Source organism: Rhinolophus sinicus, linkage group LG06 (assembly GCF_036562045.2).
Source record: "Rhinolophus sinicus isolate RSC01 linkage group LG06, ASM3656204v1, whole genome shotgun sequence".
Taxonomy (NCBI): domain Eukaryota; kingdom Metazoa; phylum Chordata; class Mammalia; order Chiroptera; family Rhinolophidae; genus Rhinolophus; species Rhinolophus sinicus.
This window is the reverse complement of record NC_133756.1, coordinates 70,859,150-70,884,328: the sequence shown is the minus strand read 5'-3', so window position 1 is coordinate 70,884,328 and position 25,179 is coordinate 70,859,150. Positions and strand designations below refer to the sequence as shown.

Below are 25,179 nucleotides of genomic sequence, written 5' to 3'. Positions count from 1 at the left end.
TTTGTTTGCGGTCGATTTGGCCCTTGTTTTATAGTGAATATTAAAGTTACAATGCAAAACGGTATTCAAGAGTCAAACTTTTTCCTCTCACTTTATGCTTTTCTCTGTAACATTTCTGAAGGACCATCTTTGGATTACTTATACACACAGCTGTTTTATGAGACTACGTTGGAGCTTATGAGTCAGATTACTGTTACCAAAATGTTTGTGAAATCACTTCTTAAGTCATATATTTGCATCATGTACAACCTGTTTGACAATCAAAACATTATGCCCTTCAGCACTTGGCTGGTCATTATAGTAAGTTTTCCAGTAGAGTGTTCCAACATAATATAATTGGGCAGTAGACAGAAGGAGCACAGTATATTATTTTAACATAGAATTCCAAGTGCATTTCTCTTTTTGTAAGATTGAGAAGGACATCTGATATTCTGTAATAGACTCAGTGTGATCAGTTAGTAGCATAGAAAATTCCAGTTCAGCTGAGGGATAACCAAGCCTAGCCATGGTTGCTGTTTAGTGCAGGCAGCAGGGATGGAAGCATGGATGGGGCCAGAAAACAAGACTCAGCCATCGCCACTGAAGTGGTGAGCCAGGAGCATAGTCTGTATGTCCTCCCTCAGCTCTCACCATCTTGGGTGCCCACTGACATGGGTGTCTTAGCCAACCTCCAAGACCCATCTCAAACTGCAGTCTCTTCACTGACCGCTTCTGAGTAGACTTAACTCCCTTACCTTGAAGTCTTCACAGCATTTATTTGCACTTCCTGATGGCTCAGTTGTCATTTGTTAACTCTTTACTGCCACTATATGTCTGTAACCTCCTTAAAGACAACGACGTGTCTCACTCACCTTGGATTTGTTATAGGAAAGAGGTTTTGTCTTCATTAAGATGTGAGGAGCCATGTGTTAATGAAATGTTATGTGTTATTTTTCAAAGGACATGTCCTGGCCTGGCCAGTGACTTCCTGGGTTGACATTTCATTCAGACTATCAGATTTGCTTTAATTATGAGTTGTCTTTCTCAGTGTTACTGGGTACCTACTCTTGCTAAGACACTGTGTGGGGACTCAAACCCTTATGCAGAAGTTCTTACCCTCTTGGAGTTCACAATGTATCAGGGGAGATAAGAGAAATACGTAAGAAAAAGGTATGACATAAGTATGTTCTATATGCTAATTAGTAGAACTTAATAAATACTATAGAAATGTAAAGTTAATCTTAACCCATGGTTTACCAAACATTCTTTCTAGCTGTGAACATTATAGTATCTATAACAAAACTTATATTCTGACTTAATAGAAGGATACCACTCGGTATGCACGTCTGAGTGTGTGTCCACACATTGTAAATGTTTTTCCAATGGACCTACCAGAACACTGCCTGTGCATTCATGTTCTCACATTTCTCTTTTAGGGGGGTAGATGGCAGAGGGAATCCTGATAGTTGGCTTGGCGTGTAAGCTGTCTGGCAACACAAATGTGCCACCAGCTGAAGTCTGTTTTGCAATTATGGTATCCTGGGAGTCTAGAAGAGAGGCCTTTTAACAACTGTGAGATGTAGCCACAGCCCATAGAATGTGGCCGTGATTTCCGTTTGACCTCTACACTGCTGTGCATGTTTGCACCCCACACTCTGCTTTGCAGGTCCTCCTGTGGATACCAGAAGTCTTGAATAAAATAGGTTAGCCTTTAGAAACCTGTGTTTTGAAATCCAAAGCATACATCTCATCTCAGAAGTGAATTTAGAACTTGGAAAAAGTTTGCCAATGTTTTCAGCCTCTACTCTCTGCAGCCAACCCCAGGGGAGGAGTAATGTAAAAGAGATCTCAAAGCAATGAAAGCACAAGACACCCCTTTTCTTTGAAACAAGAGGGCTGTTAAGTATTCATTTCAAAAAAAGAACAATGTTAATTACGTTCTGTAATTTCACAGAGAATAATGATCCTCTTCTAGATGATTTTATTTTAGGAAGTAGAGGGAACACTCTTGTGGGAATAAAAAAAACACACCAAAAACAAAAAGTATTTTTCTGAACAGGAAAAGTTTCAAGAAAACATCTGCATTTTCTTTTATGTCCCAGACTTTACCCTCATCCCTTTAAAACACTACTTAAAAAAGAGGCTAGTGGGTTTCATCCAAAAAGCTATTTGCTACAGGGGACCATTTGCCAGATATGAAAGTGTGGTTTGCGGTTTTTGACAGCCAAGTTGGCTCTCTCACACTTGGGCAGAACCTCTGATGGATGCACAGGGCTACTTACTGGGCCATCCATCCTCTTGTGTCTGAAAAGTGGGGACCCCATCCCTCTGTTGTAAAGAAGTGGCAGGTTCAGATGGACGTGCAGGTGCAGCCTCTTGGCCTTGCTTAAAGGAAAAATCTGTCTGTCTATAGAATGTGGAGCCGATAATACAAGGTTCCTGTGCTTGGCGACTGTCTCTCTACCCACCCTTTTGGCTCACACTGATGGCAAATTATAATTGGACGACAAGGTTGAATATATTGTGTAGTCTGGAGGAGGGGATGCCAAAAGAAAAACTCTGCTGGATCAAGCGTGTGTATCCTGCGTTCATTTCTAGTCCTGTAAACAAACACAGCTGTTGAGTGAAGGATCTGTCCTCAGAAATGGTGAAAAAAAAACAGTGGTGCCCTGCCAGAGAGACCACAGCAGGGGAGAGAAGTTATGTGACAGGGCTTTGGAGGAGCAGGCAGCCCTTTGCAGGGCTGGGACCCGAGATCTGCTGTGTATTCCAGGATAAGCTGGGTGTGATGGGAGGCGATTCTGTATTTTCAGCTGAGGCAGTTCAAGTATTTAGAATGATTGGTGTGGGACGGCTTTGGGGGGAAAGGAGTCTGAAATTTCATCTGCTTTCCTCAAATTAAACCTCTGTTTAATATACAAGCCCTTAGCTTTCCTTTTCTGGGAGTGAGGGAAGGGAACTTTTATCTCTCTCCACTTATTCTTGTTTTAAAATAATCTGCAACTTAAGACAAAGGCATTAGAAATTCATGGACCCAGCAGCCTGTATTTATAGCGCTTCCAACTAACAATAAGTCTTGGACCACAGTCCTGTTTCTCTCCTCTTTACTGCAAAATGTGGATTCATAGTTCCGCAAAACGTAGATTTATAGTATATGTGCAGCGTACAGAGAACCTGCTGTTATGATGGGACAGTCCTTTGCAAGTCAGTTGTCTGTTCCAAGACGTTATGTGGAGGTCAGATTTCTGCCTCCTGGTGAACTCTGGGCCTGGTGCCCCCACATTCTCGTTGCTGGAACTAGAGTCCTCAGCAGTATCCACACAGTAGGGAGGTCCAGGGGAGACCAGGACAGTGAAACCAACAAGGGATTTATTTTGTGCATGGAGATCTTGTCACCTTGGCAATTGACAGCTTGAGGGGTTGTCGTCATGCCTTCATTCACTTAATAGACATTTATTAAATACTTACTGTGTGCAGGAAATTAGTTGACTTTAAGGCCCGGTCTTCTGTCAGTAGTGGGAGACTTGTGATAAGTTTGAATTTTGTCTCATTCCCAGGAGTCTTCCTCTCCTCTCCCTATTTGCAATGTCATTTTCAATGAGTCACTGTCCTCGGCTCTTGGTTTTAAAGAGATCAGAGATTGAACTTTTAAAACGTTTGACTTGAATAACTTGAGTCCCCTCCAGAATGCAAATCCAGTCTTATTCCTTAACAGTTCCCTAGAATTGTTAAGACTGATCACTGGTTGTTTCGTGACTGGTTTTGCGGAGACCGACATTGAGTGCACACTGCAGGGGTCAGCTGGACCACTCAAAAGGGAAATGCTGTGAGCTCCGAGGACAGGGAGTGGCTCTTTCACCTGGTGCTCCATCTTCATGATGAAGGTTTGATCAAATACACTCATACAATGCTCTGTTTTACACAATGGGATGTAGCTCATTCCTTTTCATTATAAAACTTTGTTCTTCTAACAAATGGTGGCATATTAAGTGTTCCTGGAATGGACATGTCTTAAGACTTTAGAACCTTGAATTTCCTGGTGATTGGTTTAAACATCTCCCTCCAACTTTGTTAAGTTGATTGGCTGGCACAGGGGTGTCTGGAGTTGTGGATTTATTTTTCAGAAAGCCCAACCTGGTTTCCCAGAGAGGGGAAACCCCAATTCATTCAACCAGACTTGTTGTTCTACCTGCTTCTCAGGATTGTAGGAAGGACAGGGGAAAATTGCATCAACTGTCACCATTACAGGTTCAGAGAGAAAGAATCCTCCTCCCCTCCCAAAAAACAAACAGCTTGGTTGGTCAACCTTTGCTTGGTTCAGTTAGGTTAACTCTGTCCTATGATTCCACCTAACCTTAACAAGAAACGGCACCAAAGCACATGGTAACCAAAGTACCTTCTTCACCTCATCTGTATCAGTACCTCCCGAGTTAGGGACCCTGATCCATGTTCTGCCATTAACTCACTAACCTGACACCCTTTCAGTGCATGCTGATAGATGCCAAGTGTGTTTCCTGTTGCTGCGGTAACAAATTACCACCAAGGCTGGTGGCTTACAACAACATACACTTATTTTCTTACAGTTCTGAGGATCAGCGGTCTGACATGGGTCTCACTGGGTTAACTTCAAGGTGTTCACCAGGCTGCATTTCTTCAGGAGACTCTAGGGGAAAATACGTTTCCTGGTCTTTTCCAGCTTTTAGAGGCTACTGCATTCCTTGACTCATGGCCCCTTTCTCCATGTTCAAATCCAGCAGTGTAGCATCTTCCAATTTCTCTCTACCTCTCAGCCCTCTTCATCACCTCTCCCTTTCTGACTCTCCAGCCTCTCTTGTAAGAGCCCTTGTGGTTACATTGAGCCTAACTGGATAAGTCAGGATTATCTCCCCATCTCAAAATCTTTAACTTAATCACACCTGCAAAATCCCTTTGGCCATATAAGGTAACATACTCCCTGGTTCCAGGGAGTAGGACGTGGTCACCATTGGGGGGAGATATTCTGCCCACCACAGTAAGTTTGATGTCTTGACAACAACTTAACAATTTTTAAGTGGGAGATTCTTTCTGCATTTAGTGTACGCTTCCAGTTGGTCTTCTAGCAGAAGGAAGGAAGATCCTGTGCAGAGTTTTGAGGGTTGTACCTCATCTGCAGACTTTTGGAGTAGATTTGTAATGTACCTCTAATGATGAGCTAAATAAAATGGATTATTAGAAACTATTAATTAGAAGGTATGGGATGGTGGACTACTTCCTGTGCTTAAATGTGGACTTGCTGTCTTTAGAATAACGTATACAATTGAATAAAATTAATATATATTTTGAAGGCATGTCCTGTATGCAGGAGACTTTGCAGAATGACATGTGTTTTAGAGACCATCCCTAGCCTACTGATGAACTTACAGCCCCACTTTGAAGACTTTTTTTTTTTTTTTTTTAAGTCAAACAAGAGCAAAAAAAGAATTAAATACCTCAGGCAATTAGAAATGCCCCAGTAAAGACCAAACCAAAGGGTGTATAAATAGCATAATATTTTGAAGATGTTTTTATGCTTATTGTGCTTATTATAGAAGGCAGTCAACTTCCAACTAAGTCATTCACTTCTATTTGGGGAGCTTCTGGGTTGGTTTCTTTTTGGCACAGAACAGTTATTCCCAAACTGCCTGATCACCAGGGTGTCGTGGTCCGTTTGCAAAGTGTAGAGTTCTGAATCCTGCCTTGAGGATATGATTCAGTAGGTTGGGGGGCGCTGTTTTTCTCCCAGCTACCAAGCTGTAGTTTTTATTTGTTATCGTAGGTGAAAATTTAATACTGGTGGTATATTCAAGCCAGAGATAATCCTTTCAGGTACCAGCTGGCAAATCTTTTGCGCCTGACAATGGTAGTTATTTTAATTTCCTGATCTCATAATTCCAACATGCCTGCCATATCTGAATCTGGTTCTGATCCTTGCTCTGTCTCTGTAAACTGTATTTTGTTTTTGGTTTTTGTCTTTTAGTATGCCTTGTAATTTTGTTGTTGAGAGACAGACATGGTGCACTGTGTGAAAGGAACTTCAGTAAATAAGCCCTTAGTCATGTGGTGGTGAGATATGAGGGAAGGGGAGCATTCTAGATCCTATGATTCGGGCTTAGGCTTCAGTGAGCCTGTGCCCCTGGGGGAACTTCATCAGTGCTTCTCAGTTTTCCCCCACTTAGGTGGGACAGGATGGCTAGAGGAGGCTGGAGTTGGGTATTTGCTTCCCCTCACAGGTTCGTTAGGCTCTAGTGAAATAATTTCTCATGAGTACAGGCCTTGCTAAGAAGGACAAAATACTCTGGTATACTTCAAAATGGCTACTTTTCCCCCCTCCTGTCGGATGCACGAGGGAATTTTTCACTGTGAGAACCTGGTTGAATTTCTGAAGAAAGTAAAACTCACAAAAGTATGGGGCCTTCCTGGAGTTTTTAATTCTCAGACTTGTCCACACTGAGGCTCCAGCAATTCATCCCTTACAGTTCAGGCTTTCCTTCCCTTGGACTATTTTCCAGAGAGGTTTCTGCTCTGGTCACTTACAATTCTCTGTTTCTGCCTATCTGCCTCTCCAATTTGTGGGGAGTTGGCTTTCCCTGTGACCTCACTTCTCTGATGAATCTAAGAAGAGTTGTTGATTTTCAATTTGTTTTGGTTTTTACTTGTTGTTAGGATGGTCTGGTGACTTCCAAGATCCTCACATGCCAAACCGGAAACCAGAAGTGAAAATTTCTTGTTTCTCTTGCATTTGGTACCCTACCATAGTCAGAACTGGGTCCTCTGGGCTTTTCCAGACATCCTGACCTCAGCTCCTTTTGCACCTGCTTCTCCAGGCTGTCTTCTGGTCTTGACTACCAGCTTCTGAACCTATATCTCCAGCCCCTGTGAGGCCTCACCTTGGCTTCCTTGCCACATGTGCTCACCAATTCCATTTTTTTCCTCCTGTTCTTGCTGATCGCTGTGGCTCCTCTGAGAAGTAGTCACCCCACACTCTGGCATCACCTTATCACACCTCTCCATCCTGCTCAGGGGCCTACGAGTTTTCTCTTTCATATTCTAACAACCCTCTAGGATTGGCTACCTTTTCTTCTCATCATTTTTGTGGGGCAAAGGAATATTTCTTTCTTCCTTGAGTTCCCATAATGTTTTATTTGTGCCTTTATTGTCCTCATTACAGCTCACTATGACCTGTCGTGTGTTGTGGTGATTTGTGTTCTTTTTCTACCACATTGTAAACCGTGAACACCAGAGGGCCTATTCATTGCTGTCCCCCCACAACACCAGCACAGTAGGTGGTCAATAAATATGATGGAAGCATTATTATACTGACTAGATAAAGCGGTTGTAAAGGAGTTGTAAAGGGGCACTTTCCCCCCAAACCAAACTGATTTAGTAAGTACATAATGTGTTAGTACAGTGATGCAGATAGGAAAAACAAAATGAGCAAACAAGGTACTCAAATGTCACAGGTAATTTCTGAACTAGAAGAGAGACCAGTGGCAGGTAAAGGGAACTGAGCTAGCTGTCGGAAAGGACAAAGCAAACTCTGCTGACCAGCTCATTGCAGCCCAGATTTGCCCAAATGACAAGCAACTTACTTAAGCAAGCAGTTCCCAAACTTTGTTCTGCATTTGAATCACCTAGAGAGCTTGTATAAACCTGATGCCCAGGTTGTATCCAATCCTAATTCAATCATGGTGTCTGGGGATGGGAGCTGGGCATCAGACTCTTAAAGATACCCCAGCTGATTCCAATGTGCAGAAGACTTTGAGAGCCACAGCTGTGCAGAGTAGGGGTCAAATTCAGCACAGGTGTATGTGATCTTCACATCCTGGTTAACACGACCTCTGCAGAGTTTTTGTTTTTCTGCATTTTTCTGGTCTTTGAATTTAAAACCTGAAAGACTTATCTGGTAGGATCACAAACAAGTCAAGCATGGGAAAATACTTAAGGTAGTTGCCTGCCGTCCATAGAGTTTGGGAATGTCAGGGGAAAAAACATATTTGGAAAAGTATTCTTATAATTTGTAAATTGTAATTTATAATTACAATTATTTTTTTAAAGTTACTGATATGTGGGATATAAAACTGAAAGCAACAAAGGAACAAACAAATAAAGAAACAAAAACTCATAGACACAGACAATAGTTTAATGGTTACCAGAGGGTAAGGGGGGAGAGGGGTGGTAGAAGAGGGTAAAGGGATCAAATATATGGTGATGGAAGGAGAACTGACTCTGGGTGGTGAACACACAATGGGATTTATAGATGATGTATTACAGAATAGTACACTTGAAACCTATGTAATTTTACTAATCATTATCACCCCAGTACATTTTAATTAAAAAAAAAGTCAAACAAAAATGCAATGTAAAGAGGTCGATTTTTTTGGATTTTTGAGGTAGATCATCATAGCGTCTGCAAACAAAGATAAATTTATATTTTTCTTCCAATGTTCCATCTTTTTCTCATCTTTCATTATCTAAGATCTCTGGGAGGTTCTAAAAATAATTTTATTATTATAAAGTATATAATAATAGCAACAATCGGTATCCTTCAGAGTAGTGACTTATGTAAACAGATTTTTTAATGTTGAATCGTTCTTGCATCCTGGAATAAACCCTTATTATATATAATTATTTTAATAGACTACTATTTTCAGATCTTCAGATACAGTCAAATGAGATTGCTATGCATTTTCATTTTTTTTCTATCCTTGTCTACTTATAAGTGGGTGTCATGCAGGAGACCCTGCTCGCTGCGCCATTTGTCGTGCGAGGCGGCCTGTGGGGCCTCTAGTCCCGCTCCCCACATAAGAACGCAGGATATAGCTAGGCCAAAAAGGAACACCCATGGAGCCATAGATAGGGGAGTCATACCACTATAGTCTCCCTGGAGGCACTATAGTCTCACTGGAGGCTGGATCCACATAACCTGCAACCTGCTGTCCGCTTCTCTGCCTGCCAACCAACCGACTGACCAACCAACGCAGCCACGGCAGTTATATCAGTGGCTAATTGGCTAACTGGTTACAGCTGACAGTCAACTAGCCACAGCTGACTGCCATCTACTACCCAAGCCAGCACCTTTCCACGTGAGGTTGAGAGCTCATTGGAACTCTGGGACTCTGTCCCCACAGTGGGTATATAGTCACTTATATTGTGTACTTAAGGAATGAACTTGAAAGTCTTTTGCCTTGTTTGGAAAAATGCTTGGAACAGTTTAAATAATACGGTATGAAACTTAAAAAAAAATAAGCCACATCCTGTTTTTAAGCAGTTGAACATATTTTCAAGTGAATTGATATCTAAGTGCTTATTCAGTGATGGGTGTATAGCTTACATCATTGTTAAATTGGTTCAAATAATAGTGGGGGAAAAAAGATCTCTTAAGGAAGGACAGGAACGACATGTAACAGTTGGTTCTCCTTTCTCTGATCCTCTGGCCTGTGGAGTAAAGTTCAGGTGTCTGCAGAAAGGGGAGTTTTTTTCACGTTTTGTCTGTTGGCTAAATCCTGGACACAGATTGGGGCTGGATCCAAACTCCACAGGGAGGGATTCTGGATTCATGGATATAAATATGTATACTTAGAGTCGTTATTCTCAACCTTCCTTGTTGATTTTATGATATCGCCCACATCCTTTTCTAAGAGTGCACCCTGTTTTCAAACCTCCCTGACTGTATACACTACCTTGTTCTTGTAAGGGGTGCCTTGTAAGCATGCAGGTTTCTGGTCCCATCCCAGATTTACTAACTCAGAAATCCTAGGGAAGGGACCTGGGGAATCTATACAGTTGAAAGTTGTCCCAGGTGATCTCTATTATTAGGAAAGTTTGGGGAACAACCTATGTGGAAATAGATTAAAATTCATTACAGCAATGGGTCTCAACATTGACTACACATTAGAATCAACCAGGGGGCTTTAAAAGTTCTTATAATTATCATTAACAAGACAAATAATAACAAACGTTGGAGAGGCTGTGGAGAAAAAGAACCCTCATACACTGTTAGTGGGAATGCAGACTGGTGCAGCCGTTATGGAAGGCAGTGTGGAGGTTCCTCAAAAAATTTAAAAAAGAATTACCACATGACCCAGCAATCACTCTCCTGGGTATCTAACCAAAAAATCTGAAAACATTGATCCATAAAGATATATGTGCTCCGATGTTCATTGCAGCTTTATTTACAGTGGCCAAGACATGGAAACAACCAAAGTGCCATTCAATGGATGATTAGATAAAGAAGTTGTGGTATATATACACAGTGGAATACTATTCTGCCTTAAGAAAAGATGAAAAAGTGCCATTTGCAACAACGTGAATGGATCTTGAGATTATTATGCTAAGCAAAATAAGCCAAACAGAAAAAATCGAGAACCATATGATATCACTGATATATGGGATGTAAAACTAAAAACAACAAAGGAACAAGACAAACAAATTAAGAAACAAAAACCCATAGACACAGACAATATTTTAGTTGTTACCAGAGGGTAAGGGGGTGGGGGGGTGGTAGATGAGGGTAGTAGGGGATCAAATATATGGTGATGGAAGGAGAACTGACTCTGGGTGGTGAACACACAATGTGATATATAGATGATGTAATACCGAATTGTACACCTGAAACTTTTGTGACTTTAGTAACAATTGTCAACCCAATAAACTTTAATTTAAAAAAAAGTTCTTATAATCAGGCTTCACTCGTCAAGGGAGCCCATCTCTGGGGATGGGGCCTAGGCATCTGTATTTTTTAAATGTTCAACACTAGCACTGAGAGTCATTGACCTTCAGCTTCTGGGGAACTGAGTGGAATTCTTTGAGATCATTGCAGATTCCTTGACTTGTTGGGGAATCAAGACTGGGTATAACAGAGTACCGTGTTTTCCCAAAAATAAGACCAGGTCTTATATTAATTTTTGCTCCAAAAGATGCATTAGGGCTTATGTTCAGGGGATGTCATCCTGAAAAATCATGCTAGGGCTTATTTTCCGGTTAGGTCTTATTTTCGGGGAAACACGGTAGATTCTGTGTATTTGCATAACAGAAATAAGACTGAGACCTTCTTTCTGCTCTGATTTTCTTTCCCTCCTCCTATCTCATTGATTTATAATTCTTTTTAAAATCATACTGGTCAGTCAAGTGAAACCTCTGCAGAGAAACAGATGAGCACCCGATGTTCAATAAATGCTCATGACTGTTGGTAGAATCTAGATGTCATCTGGGCTCATCCAGCTCCTTAAGCTCTCAGCCTGATGGCATTGAGTCTCTACTCTATGTCCTCCTCAAGCATCCTGCTGCCTTGGTGTTTGTGTGGTTCTGTTGGCCACAGCCTCTGGGTGTCTGCTTCTGTGCCTAGAGGTTTTGTTCTGCACTGAGTTGAGCCAGATTTGAAATCAACCGTCCCTCATAATAGTGCCATACATGCATAGATAGGTAGTTGTTATCATTATCCCCACTTTTCAGATGAGGAAGCTGAGGCAGAGAGATTATGTAACATTTTCTGGGATCCTGCAATAAGTAAGTGGGGGAGCCAGACATGGAGCCCAGGCATCTAGCTCCAGAGTCTGTTTTGATGCTTTCTATAGTCATACCACTTGGCCTCTCAGTGGTAGGTATTACTGAAGACTTTGGATGGGGGGCTGAAAGGGGTGTCACAGGGAGAGGTGGCTTCGCAGACTGCATGGCGCAAACCTGCAACTGCACATCAGTCACTCCTTTTATTAGAAGTCACTTGGTCTGCATCTCCAGCAGTGCCATTAGTCACCTCCCTTCCTTCCCTCTCAGGGTCACCCCTGGGAACTCCACATTCTTCTTCATCTGCTTTACAGAACACTCCTGCTCTCACCTTGTGTAACTGTCCAGGTCCTAAGCCCACAGAGAGGCCTCCAGTTAATGGAGACACCCTCCATTTTATTGTCATTCATTGCAAAGATATGTTTCCGTGTGTCATTTTCCTCACTCTTTCATGTGCAGAATCACTCCTGCTGGGGATTCTTTTCCTTGGGAAATTTAGATCCTGTCCCATAGTTGTAAAGGCCCACAACCCATTCTGTCAATAATGAATTTATTGATTTGTGATGAGATTATAACTACTGAGGGCTAGACAAATATATCAAAGAGCAAATCATTCTCACCCTGTAGACGGGCTGTAACAAGCCAGATTCCAAACATGATGCCAGTTCATTGATTTACAGTGAGAATGGTAACTGCCAGTGAGACCAAGTACTTGTGTCCTCCTGCCAGTATGTTCTGTCCTGGAGGGCTAATGCCACAGTCAAATTGTAACCCGATCTCATGAGGGGTCTCAGCTCCCGCTCCCCACATAAGAACGCAGGATATGGTGAGGCCAAAAGGAACACCCATGGAGCCATAGATAGGGGAGTCATACCACTAAATTCTCTCTGGCGACTGGGTTGGAGACACAGGAAGCAGGAGCCACACTATCCGCAATCCACTGTCTGCTTCTCTCTGCCAACCAACCTCACTTATTAGCTGCAATCCACCGTGCTAACTGCAATCGCACTTTCTAGCTCAGCCACCATCTTCTTGCTAGGCCCCCATTTGCTGCTAGTGTAGCCACAGCAGTTATATTAGTGGCCAATGGCTCACTGGTTACAGCTGACAGCCAACTAGCCACAGCTGATGGCCATCCAGTCACAGTTGATGGCCCTTTACTACCCGAGTGAGCACCTTTCCACGTGAGGGCGAGAGCCTGGAAACTGCACTCCTGGCTCTGTCCCTACACCAGGACTTGGTTAGGCAAAACCAGCACTAGAATGCAGTGAATCAGACTGCTAACATCAGGATTCTGCTCCGAATCCCGAGGCTAAGGCTCCCCTACCTCTGGACAGCACTTGGGTACAACCTGTCTGTCTTAATGTGTGGACCTTTCTTTTGTGAGGTGTAGTGACAGCACCTCTCCCCATGCTTCCCGCTCATTAACAGCACGTTCTTACATTTTTTCTTTAGAACATTTGTTCTGATTACTCTCATGCCTCGCAAGCTTGGGAGTCAATCTTTCTCTTTATGGTGGCTTAATTGGGTTCTTTATGGGGTGATTTTAAAATTTCATTTTCCAAGGACAGTTTGCTCTCGTTTTCAGATTCTTGGAGGGGATTCCTCACTATAACCCTTGTATGCTGTTCACAGTCAGGAAAATGACATAAGAAAGACACTCAGAAGAGCCAAGATTCTCTATTTTCATGGAATGCTGCACACCTAATGTCTGGTACTGCTTCTGTAGTTGCCACTTACACATGTTCTCAGGTGGTGCACAGAAAACCCAGGGGAACCTCCCTCTGCCCTTCATCTCCTTTTACACACATGTTTGCAGCCTGATAGACCTAGTTTTACTGTTGTTTATGGCATTTTTGGCAAAGCCAGATGAGTTCCCTTATTCCAAAGGGAATTAGGGAAGGAACGGGAGAACAGAGAACATCTGCTGTTAATCGTGTTCATTCATCACAATGCATTTTCCTAGTGAATGTGGTTGGGCAGAATGTGGTTACTTTAGGGAGTAACAGAAAAGCAGAGGTCACTGTGGAGAGTATCCTGTAGACAAGAGCAGGAACTGGGAAAGGATAGGTAAGCCAAACTTTGCCACAGGCCTGCACTATGCATAAACATTGGCTCCTAATGAATATGTAAATTACCCAAAATGAATTCAGAATGTGTACCCTCATTCTATTTCTATTAATATGTATGTGCATTTGTAGACTTTCAAAAGAGCATCATCCTAAAGCCACAGGTTTTAAAAGGAATAAGGATCAAGAGAAATGTGAACAATGGGCATACTTAAGCATAGGACTTACAATTTTTAAATATTAGGTAATTCTAAGCTGAGTCTTCCAGTTTCATTAATCCATGTGCAGGTGACGTTTTCTGAGGCTGCTGAGTAGATCATTTGGAATTTCCATGTATTTGCTTTCCTACGTTTGGTCTTCATACTCAGGCTAGATTTAATGGGACATATTCTCTCCCTCCATTTCTCCTTCTCCTGGGAGAGACCCTTTCTTGAGCTTACTTAGAATTTTTGGGTAATGGCATCTTCACCAGTTTGCAGTGATTTCTTGGGAGCAGATGGAAGGGCCAGCAGCCCTGAATGTCTTTGACCATCACCTCTGTTATTTCCAGAGGGGCCTACGTCATTCCAGCCTTGCTGGCTCAGGAAGGGCTAGTCGTGGGCCAAATTTGAGGCGTGGATGGCAATTAGTGGTGGAACCTGGATTTCGCTGAAGGGTCTTACAGGCTAGAATAAGGTTCCCTAAAGGAATTGTATTTTAATGAAGAGCTACACATGGTGCACAGGGCACTCCAGGATTTGGGTGGCTCCTTGAGGTCTGCGGCAGAGATAATTCTCAACTTGCTAGCTTCCATTCCGACTCTTTCCTTTCCACCCAAGAGAGCATATCAAAATGCAAGGAGGTGAGTGAGATTGGGGACAGCCCTGAATAGATCTCATTTATAAAAAATGTGACTTTTTTGCAGACTTTGGTATTCTATTACATGTGGTTATGACTCAATGTGGTTGAAAACCACCAGGCTCAAAAGCGGCCCCAGGACAGAGCTTCAGACCCGGATGTCGCTCAGCAGGCAGTCAGAGGAAGTCCAGAGAGGTGGGCAGTTGATGTCAGGTGTGCACTGGTCATCCTGAAGCACATGGGGGCAAGAGGGTGGGGAAAAGCCATGGGCAGCAAACAAAACCCCATGAAAGAATGAAGGATGATTTTGAGTGCTTACGATGGACCTGGCCAACCAGGCACTTTAGGATAAAGTCTTGTCTCATTTCATCGTTTACCGCCTCTGAGTGGTACTACACTCATTATTTTACACATTGGAAAACTCAGGCTCAGTGAGTTGCAGTACCTTGTTTAGGTTCACTCAGCTGTCAGTGACAGAGCCTGGATTTAAACCCATTTCTTTTGTTCTTTCTATCACATCAGAGCTGCCTGCTTACTTGGGGGCAGGTAGCAGGAATCCAGCTAATGTAAATGGGGTCAGGGAAGAACAGTGGTTCCAGGAATTCTGGAAGCGGGGAGTACAGCAGGAATCGAGTCTCAAAAGCAACACAGAAGCATCTCAGTGTCCAGAAGGGAGTGGGCATGGAGAGAAGGCCTAATGAGGGCATCTGCCGACAGTGGACGTCAGCTTCTCCTGGGCAGAAAGTGGCTTAGGCTGGTGTGGATCGGCACCCCTGGATTCGGTCCCCAGCTGACTCCAGCAAGGCTGCCTTGTGCATATTGTTTTTTTTTTTTTTTTTGGGGGGGGGGTCACTATGCTGTATATTACATCCCCAAGACTTACTTATAACTGGAAGTTTGTATCTTTTGACCCCTGTCACCCATTCCCCATGCCCCCACACTCCCACCTGCCTCTGGCAATCACCAATATGTTCTCTGTGTCTGTGAATTTAGTTTTTAGGTTTTTTTTTTTTTTAGATTCTACATATAAGTGAGATCACACGCTCCTTGTCTTTCTCTTTCTGACTTATTTCACTTAGCATAATACCCTCAAGGTCCATCGATATTGTTGCAAATGGCAGGCTTTCCTTTTTTTGTGGCTGAATAATACCCCATTTGTGTGTGTGTATGTGTGTGTGTGTGTGTGTGTGTACATAAAACATCACATTTTCTATAGCCATTTGTCCATTGATGGATACTTAGGTTGTTTTCATATCTAGGCTATTGTAAATAATGCTGCAGTGAACATGGGGTACAGATATCTTTTCAAGATAGTGTTTTTTTTCTTTCAAACTTATATCCAGGGCCGGCCCGGTGGCTCAGGTGGTTGGAGCGCTGTGCTCCTAACACTGAGGTCGCCGGTTCGATTCCCACATGGGCCAGTGAGCTGCACCCTCTACAGCTAAGATTGTGAATAATGGCTCTCCCTGGAGCTGGTCTGCCGTGAGCAGCCCAAGGTCGGTGTGAGCTGCCATGGGCTGCTGCAGGCTGCTGTGTGCTGCCGTGTGCTGCCGTGGGCTACTGTGTACTGGTGTGCTGTCATGAGTGGCTGGTGGCCAGCCTGAGCGACGGGCAGCCATCATGAGCGGCTGGCAGCCAGCAAGAGCTGCCGGGAGCGGCTGTGAGCGGCCGACTGCCGACTGGCGACCGACTGCCTTGAGCCGGGGAAGCACAAGGCTCATAATACCAGCATGGGCCAGGGAGCTGTGTCTTGCACAACTAGACTGAGAAACAACGGCTTGAACCAGAGTGGGGGGGGCGGAAGAAGGGAGAAAAAAATATATGTACATATATATATATCCAGAAGTAGAATTACTGGGTCATATGGTCGTTCCGTTTTTGTTTGTTTGTTTTTACACAGAACAAGAAATTTTATTATCTTAAATGTTGGTGCATAACCAATAAGCTTAATTAGAGGAGGAGACAGATGGAAACTTCAGGTGGAATTCTGGACAGGTATAAAATCTTTAAAGGTTGATGGCATAAATGTTCATGAAGTCTTGTTTTAGATGTAGAGCTTTCCTTTTACTTGACAATTTTCACTAAACAGTTCTTACGTTATGAAGTTCAACCAGTCTTGCCTATAAAGTTAAATGAAAACCAGAGAATGAGTAAAACAGAAATTTCTCTAGTATATAAAGGTGTTAAAAAGTTTTTCTTTGTACTTTCACATACATTTTAATGTCTAAATCTGAAAATTTAGACATTAAGGACTTTTTATTTTTGACTTTTAAAAATGGTCAAGACAATAATTTTCTTGAATTATAGATCACAGTAGCTTTATAAATGATGAAGATACATGTACAAACAACATTTCAGATGGTCTTGGAAACATTTTAAGATACAGCACGTGTGACACATATTTCTTTTTGGGTTTGCTTATCCTTCTGGGATACTAAGAAGACTTAATTTATCGGACACTGAAAAGTTAGCTTTTGATAGATCACAAAGTGGAATCTTCGAAGTTTTCTTAACGTCTTTTAGTCCAAATAACTCAAAGACATCTCATTTGCTAAGTTGGATATGTTACTTTTTCTTATGTAATTAGTATCAGTGGGCTCTTGTACTGGCAGTTTGTCTTGGTCATGATTTATTCTTGCAAAACCATCTTGTACAGTGAAATAAGAAAATAATTTCCCCCAATGCAAAGAAAATAATCTGGATCAATAACAAAGTCAAAGCCATACGTGCCTCAGGACATTCTTGGAAACAGGTTTGGGCAGACCTGAGATCCTTTTTCTTTGTTTTCTTTTTTCTTTTTTACACTGTGCAGTCACTGCCCTATTCTATTCTGCAAAACAAAACCAAAAAAAAAAATTTTTTTTGAACATCAAGTTTTTCATTGGCACAGAACTATTTGGAATAAACCCAAGAGACAGTGGAATGTTGGGTCTCTCCTCAAGTAGTTTCCTCCCCTGGTAACTGCATTTAACTACTCTCTGTCAATAATCTCATCACAGCCGAGTTCTTTGGTCAGGCGGTTGATAACCATAAGTGAAAATAGCTCTTTGATAAAAGCCAACTGATCAAACGGGGTCTTCTCGTAATACATCTGAAAACCACCCTCCAGGACTACTTCTCTTGCTGTGGATGTTCTCAGAAACATCTTGTTGGCTTCTTCAAGGCCTGTGGATACTCTGGCCTGCACCACTCAGTTGCTCCTTTTCCGGATGCAATAGTTGTAGTCGTCCTTCCAGGCATCAAATTCCTCGCCCTTGTCCTCACTCTGGAAGTCAGGGCCTGCGATCTGGCCTGGCTGCCCCCCAGGGCTGGGCCCATTAGCAAGGCCTTGTTCCCCTTCTGGCTCTGCCATTGGCTGGGCCACCTCCTGCTCCATTGGGCCTTCTTCCTGGAGCTGTGGTGGGGCACGGTTGCAGGAGGGGTTTAGGGATGGCTCCCGGCTCCCTGCCTACCTCCATCTGTGGAAGGTCACTCTCGCCAGGCATCACATCCATCTGCAGGTTGTTACTCTTCATACAGCTTGGACAGCTCATTCATTTCCAATGTTGTACAAGCAGCTCAACCTCTTGCAAGGCATTTTTCTGGTTGTTCTGTTTTTAATTTTGAGAACTCTCCATAGTGGTTTCCATAGCGGCTGCACCAATTTGCAATCTCACCAACAGTGCATAAGGGTTCCCTTTTTCCCACATCTTTGCCAGTACTTGTTATTTCTTGTCTTTAAAAAACAATAGTCACTCTAAAAGTTGGGAGGTGATATCTCCGTGGGGTTTTGACTTGCCTTTCCCTGATGACCAGAAGGGGGATGATTCAGAGTGAGGAGGAGCGTCCAGCTCCCCGCCTGCTAAGGTATCTGCTCCCTAGAAGGAGAGCTTCCTCTGGCTGGCAGGTAGATGTAAGATGTATAGTTTGTGGGTGGGGCCAGCATCTGCTGCACCCTCCTGGTGTGCCTTGCTGTACCTCAGAAGCTGGGATGCTAAATGTACCATTTCCCAGACCCAGTGCCAGCCAGGGCGAGTTCAAGGTATGACTTACGTTCCCCCAGTCAGATATACCAGAGAGGACTGAAGTGGAACCAATTGAGAGGGTGGGAGTCAGGTGCCTGAGGCCCCTCTTTCCTCTAGGGCCAGCAGGTCCTGCAGCAGCTTCCTGTGTCTCTGGTGGTGTCCGACATGGTGTGTGGTCCTGGGGCCAGCATGGGGAAGTGGCTTTCCGACTGACCACTGATAGCACTTCTGGCAGGCCAGTTCTGGAGTGTTCTAGGCCTCAATTTTGGAGGCCCAGCCCAGAACCTGTGCCTCCAGCTTTTACACCAAATTGCCTGAATTAAGATCCTTTCTGCTTCAAATGGCTCAGTTGGTTTTTGTTATCTGCAACTGAACCTTTACTGCCTGGGTGAGTCACTGCATAGTGGCACACAAGTACTCACCCTGCTCAGATGGCAAAGCAAGCCAGGCCTTGTGCTCATGGGAGTATTTCTACCTTCTCTCTTCCTTTTCTCCCCTCCTTTCTTCCTGCCTTTGTCCATCCTTTTTAAAAAAAATACTATTCTTTTTTAACTTTTTAACTTTGAAGTAAGTTTAGACTTACAGAAAATCTGTGAAGTCATGTCTGTTAAATGGTTTGAATGAATTGGAGGAAAGATTTTATAGCAACATACATGTTTGCAACTGCAAAACCTGAAACAGGGGCAGCTGGATGGCTCAGTTGGTTAGAGCGCAAGCTCTGAACAACAGGGTTGCCAGTTTGATACCCACATGCGCCAGTGAGCTGCACCCTCCACAACTAAATTGAAGAAAATGAGCTGCCGCTGAGCTGCTGGAGGAGTGGCCGGATGGCTCAGTTGGTTTGAGCCTGAGCTCTCAGCAACAAGGTTGCCGGTTCAGTTCCCTCAAGGGATGGTGGGCTGTGTCCCCTGCAACTAAATATTGAAAACAACAACTGGACTTGGAGTTGAGCTTCACCCTCCACAACTAGGGGACAACGGCTTGGAGTTAATGGGCCCTGGAGAAATACACTGTCCCTCAATATAATTTATAAAAAAAAACAAAACAAAACAAAAAACTCGAAACATATGAGGTGTGATAAAAAAAATATGGCAAATGTTTAAATAAAAAAATGTATTACAATAAAAGACACATTGCCATTAATCCCCTTCAAAATACTCCCCCTTGTTTCGAACACACTTATCCCATTGTTCTTGCCACTTTCTGAAGCAGTTCTAGAAGTCCTCTTTTGTGAGTGTCTTTAGTTGTGCTGTCGTAGCTGCCTCAATGTCCTGCATTGATTGAAAATGTTTTCTTTTCATAGTCATTTTGACTTTGGGGAAGGGCCAGAAGTCACATGGTACCAGATCCAGTGAATAAGGTGGATGAGGACACACCATAATGTTTTTATTTGACAGAAATTGCTGTACCAGAAGCGATGTGTGACATGGAGCATTGTCTTAATGGAGGATGAAGTGAAGACACTCATGAAAGAGGACTTCCAGAGCTGTCTCAGAAAGTGGCAAGAACCATGGGATAAGTGTATTCAAAGTGAGGGGGAGTATTTTGAGGGGAATTAATGGCAGTGTGTCTTTTACTGTAACAAAATTTCTTTTTAACTTCAACATTCACATTTTTCGATCACACCTCATATATCTTCCTTTCCATCCCTTCCCACCAAAAGAAAAGTGGTTCTGAAGTACTGAGGCAAGAAATAAAATCCACTTATGGAACCCTGGGCTGGTGTCTTGCTCAGTGTATGTATATGCTGCCTGATGAGCATGTAGTAGGAGGAGCAGGAATGTGCCCTTGGTTTACACTCCTGCTACCTCGCCTCTCCCACATCCCATGAGTGAAAAACTGTTTTTAGTAACAACGTATCTTTGTAATAACTGTATATGCAGACTGGGATGAGTTAGCTGCTGATGTTATCATTTAGCAATATCGGATCTGATGTCCTGATAGAGATGAGTAATTGAAACAGGACATGAGGAATCAGTAACCTTGTGCGTGTGGTCGAGTGAGTTGCACATGGGTTCTGCTGTTCTGTTCCGGATCCTCTGACAACTTAAAAGAATGTAAGTAGATGTTTCCAAGAATTTCTGAAAACAATTTCAAAACATTTGTGTTAAAAGCTTCAGTGACAAGCCTAATGCTTGAGCGAGGCCCCAGCAGAGTGGTGTTATAGGAAACACTGGACTTCAAACCAGAAGGTCTGGGTTTAAATCCTAGCTCTGAAATCTTAAACTTTGGTTGAGTTGTTTAGAAACTCTTGGCCTTGTTTTCTTATCTGTAGAATGATAGGGGTTGAATGGACCGTTCTGGAGTTCTTTCTGGCTTTAAATGTCTCAATCTGTAATGTATTACTGGCCCCCATAGTTGCCACCGTGTTTCCCTGAAAATAAGACCTAGCCAGACCATCAGCTCTAATGCGTTTTTTGGAGCAAAAATTAATATAAGACCTGGTCTTCTTTTACTATAATATAAGACCCGGTCATATGTAATATAACATAACATAACATAACATAACATAGCATAGCATAGCATAGCATAGCATAGCATAACATAACATAAGATAATATAATATAAGACCGGGTCTTTAAAATATAATATAATATGATAAATATGATATAATATGATATAATACCAGGTCTTATATTAATTTTTGCTCCGAAAGACACATTAGAGCTGATGGTCCGGCTAGGCCTTATTTTTGGGGAAACACTAGTGTTGGTAGCCTGATTTATTCTTGGGCAGTTGAGGGGCAGATCCATTGCACACAATAGGTGTGATGTCCCCCTGTGCCTGCTGAGCTCAGATTTGGAGTCTGATGTCTCTCCCAGCCCTGCTCTGAGGACAAGAAGAGTCCTGACTTATTTCAGTTCAAGCTGTAGCTTACAAGTGTTGAAATTTGGCCCAAATCCACTGTTGCCCTCACAGTATACTGTACAGTGTATGCTTCATGCATTCCCTGGAGCCCAGGAGGCTATTCATTCCTTATTTTTGTCATGAACCAAGAGTTTGGGATCCATGGAGAGAAATGGGCTCTATACTGAGTTCTCACCATAATTGCCAGAAGCCTGTCAGATTTAAGTTCATACTATGGGGAAGTTCTAATATTTCAAGTGCTGCTTTGCACTTTAATTCATTCATTTACCTATTCTACCGGTATTTATTGGGTGCTTTTTATGTGCGAGGGGATACTGGATGGACAAAGCTTTTGGTTCCTAGGCCAGAGGACAAGATAAAGGATAAATATCAGCCCTGACCAGTAGGCACATACTAATAGTGTGTGGGTCAAGGATAAAGTATCTTGGATAGTATAGGTGAATTTAGAATCAACTGAAAATCAAGGGCAACTGGAAGGTACTGCAGTGAGGAGCAGTTCCTCCCCTGTCACTGCCTTGGTAACAGAGAGAGTACCAGGGATAATTCTAAGATAGGAAGTTCATAACACTTTTCTCAGTAAGAGTTGAGCCACCTACTTCCCTGTGGTATGGCCACCTGATTGAATCACAACTTAGTTACCTAGAGTCTGCATTACTAGGGCAGCAGGTGGGGAGAAAGGCATGTATGGGACCTGAACAGTTATTCTAATTTGCCATTTTCTAAAAGGTGTGCTGAACTATTGTGGTAGTGTTAAGAGACATTATGTTTTCTTAAAAAAAAAGAAAAAAAGGATTCCAAGCAGTTTAAAAGATTTATTTACTACAATATTTATTTACTACAATATTTAAAGCCTTTTCACATTAAGCTGCATTGTGAAATTCTAAGAAATGTATCTTTTTCTCATCATGGAGTTTCCTCCCACCCCATTAATACTAACTCTAGGGCAATCTAAATCAGAAGGCCCAGGAGCAAAGTATGTCCCATAAGTAAGTGCCAGTTACTTTTAGAATTTGAGTGGGGGAGAAGAGCAGTAAAAAGCACTGAATGCATTTTGATTCCAATGATAATACTTTGGAGGTGGTGGAGATTTAGAGCTTGTATTAATCGTGGTTCTCCAAAGAAATAGAACCGATAGGGTGTGTGTGTATAAATTATTATAAGGAATCGACTCATGTGATTATGGAGGTTGGCAAGTCCAAAATCTGCAGAAACAATGTCCCAATTCATATTTAAAGGCTAGAAACTGCTGCAGAACAACCAATATCCCCGCTTATCAGGCAGAAAGAGCTGATGTTTCAGTATGAAGACATCAGGCAGAAGATTTCTCCCTTACTTGGGGGGAAAGTCAGACTTTCGTTCTATTCAAGCCTTCAACTGGTTGGATGAGGCCCGCCCACATTAGGGAGTGCAATCTGCTTTCCTCAGTCTTCCGATCCAAATATGAATCTCATCCAAATACACTCTGAATAGCCAGAATAATGTTTGACTGAATATCTGGGCACCCCGTGGTTCAGTCAAGTTGACACATCAAGTCAGCCACCACAGAGCTTATCTGGTTCAAAGAGGTAGTGACTGGCCTAGGGTCCCACAGCTGCCTTGTGTTAGGACCTGGCATAGAGCCCAGGTCTTCCAACTTCTTGTCTAGGGTTCTTTCCACCAGCTGCTTTATTGGAGAATATATCCTTGGAGGAGTCCTAAGATATAAGGGATTAATATAACATGTCTTCCTGGACCCTCAGTTTTCCTCAGTGATAAACACTTTAAGACAGTATTTCTGTATGAAAACACACATGGGTATGTTGTGGAACATATTGGCAATTCACATGAATGTTTAAAATAAGGCATGAACTGTTAAAGAAACGGTGGACCTTTAGCTAAGCTGGAGGTATCTGGGTCGTAAAACTTATCTCTCCTCTGCTCCAATGATGACCTTGGTGGGAAATTTTGAGAATCACAGGGCTGCTGAAGCAGCCTCCGTGGCTGTGGAGACCCAGTTTGGATTCTGGAAAGGTCTGGAGCACCCACAGCCACCACCAAGAGTCTATAATTTTTTTTCCCACATTTTTTACATTCTCTTGAAAAATCATGCAAATTTTTCTCTCTGTCCATAACACACCTTGTTTATTTTTAATGCAAAATAATGTTTTAAATGATCTCTTAATGAGTAAAATGGACTCTCCAGGAAGGAGATGTATCCTTAGCCTATGAAACTGACTACCCAGTTGGCAGAGACTCAAGGGACCTGGGACTTCTGTCCTCCAGTGGGAGGAATGTGGCAAGGTCAGCTCTCTGATTGTGTCACCTTCCTACTACTTTGCTTCCTAAATCAAAGATGACTTTCTTTGCTTCACCTTTCAGGTCAGGTTAGGTTTTTGTCATTATTGGAGATGAATTTGCTAATGTTCTTCATCAATTCCAATAACTTAGCTCAGTATTTATAATCTCTCCTCCATGATTCTAAAACTAAACATTTGGGGTAGTAAAGGAGGCATCGTTCTACATCACCTCATGAGAAGAAATTATTTTTGGTAACTTACTTTCCACCCATTCTCCTCACATTAGGATGAAATAGCACTTCAAATATAAGACTTCCTATATTTTCTTTAATTAAAAAGTATTAATTAAAACATTAGACAATGCCCCTAATTTGTTACATAACCAAGGGAGGGACTAAAAGGTAAGTTTTATAATGCTTGGAACTGAACTGTTTTACTTTTGAGGGAAGGCTACCCAAGTTGATTAAGCAAAATTCAGAGCTGATATAAGGAATTTAGTTATTGAAATGGTTGCCTGAGTTATACATGAAAGCACTGACAGAACTTCTCATACTGCCTTCCCCGTTGGTTCACTTTGGCCTAAGAGCTCTAACTAGCTGGAGCTGGAAGATTTAAAAGTGACTATTTTAGAGACTTTGATATAATACAAGATATATTAGCAGAGAAAATGACATGAAGCTAGGTTCTCTGTCATATATAGATACATACTGGGGGTCCCAAAAAATGTATACAAGTGGACACTTTGGTCCACGTTGCTCAAGCAGTAGTTCGCCATAATCAGAAGTGTCTGGATGCTGATGGTAACCACTCTGAGCACCTCTTGTAATTGCAGAAGTCAAATGTGACTTGTATTCATCATTTGTTATTGGTATATGTTGAGTATTACAATTTTAATACAGTTTTCCTTTCTTAAAATGTGTATACTTTTTTTGGCACCCTCTGTATATCTTGCTTTCTTGGGTCCCCAGGAAACAGGATGGTGCCCAAGGAATCTCTCCGTTTTATTTAGACAGTGAGTCCCCTGACCATTTCCAGTCTTTCAGGAGGAAAAACCTCACAGTCAGTGTCAAACATATATTCACTAGGGTTGTTTCTTCAGAGTGATCTGCTCCCAAAATTTGTTCTTATGTTTCATTCTCCAACTTTACTATTGGTTATTGTCAAATTAAAAGTGTATTAAGTACAATATATTGAGATGATGTATTTTTATTGACATGGGAAGCCCCTTAGGACTGTACCCTAGTTTACCTTATGGTAGTAGGAGTGAAGAAAAGGGGAGAAGATATTACAACCAAGAGACATATAGTAGGGTGAGACTCAAGTTCTCAGGGCTATAATCTGGTCATGACTCGAATATCTAGTTCCAAACTTTTTCTTAGCGGGTCAAGCACCCACATTACCACAATATGAGGAGGTCATAATCAGAAACTGCTGGAAAGCTAGGTGGGAGTGGATCTAAGCTTTCTGACAGCCTCACCTGAGGTTTCCAGCAGGGAAGTGCAGCATTTGCTATGTACCTGATAGAGGAAGGAGATCTTCCCCCTGAGAAGGTTGTCCTCTGACCTGGCCTGTGTCTTCCAGGTCAGGGTACCTGGTGAGGTGAGGAGGACGGACATTGGCTGACTT

The 25,179-nt window shown here is 42.5% G+C and overlaps 1 protein-coding gene and 1 pseudogene across 1 annotated transcript in view; one reads left to right on the top strand and one right to left on the bottom strand.

Annotated features, from left to right (window-relative positions):
* Nucleotides 1-25,179, top strand: part of BMP6 (bone morphogenetic protein 6) — a 148,508-nt gene that overhangs the window by 31,561 nt on the left and 91,768 nt on the right. The window lies entirely within an intron of this gene.
* LOC109454621 (EP300-interacting inhibitor of differentiation 1) lies at nucleotides 17,377-17,942 on the bottom strand (annotated as a pseudogene).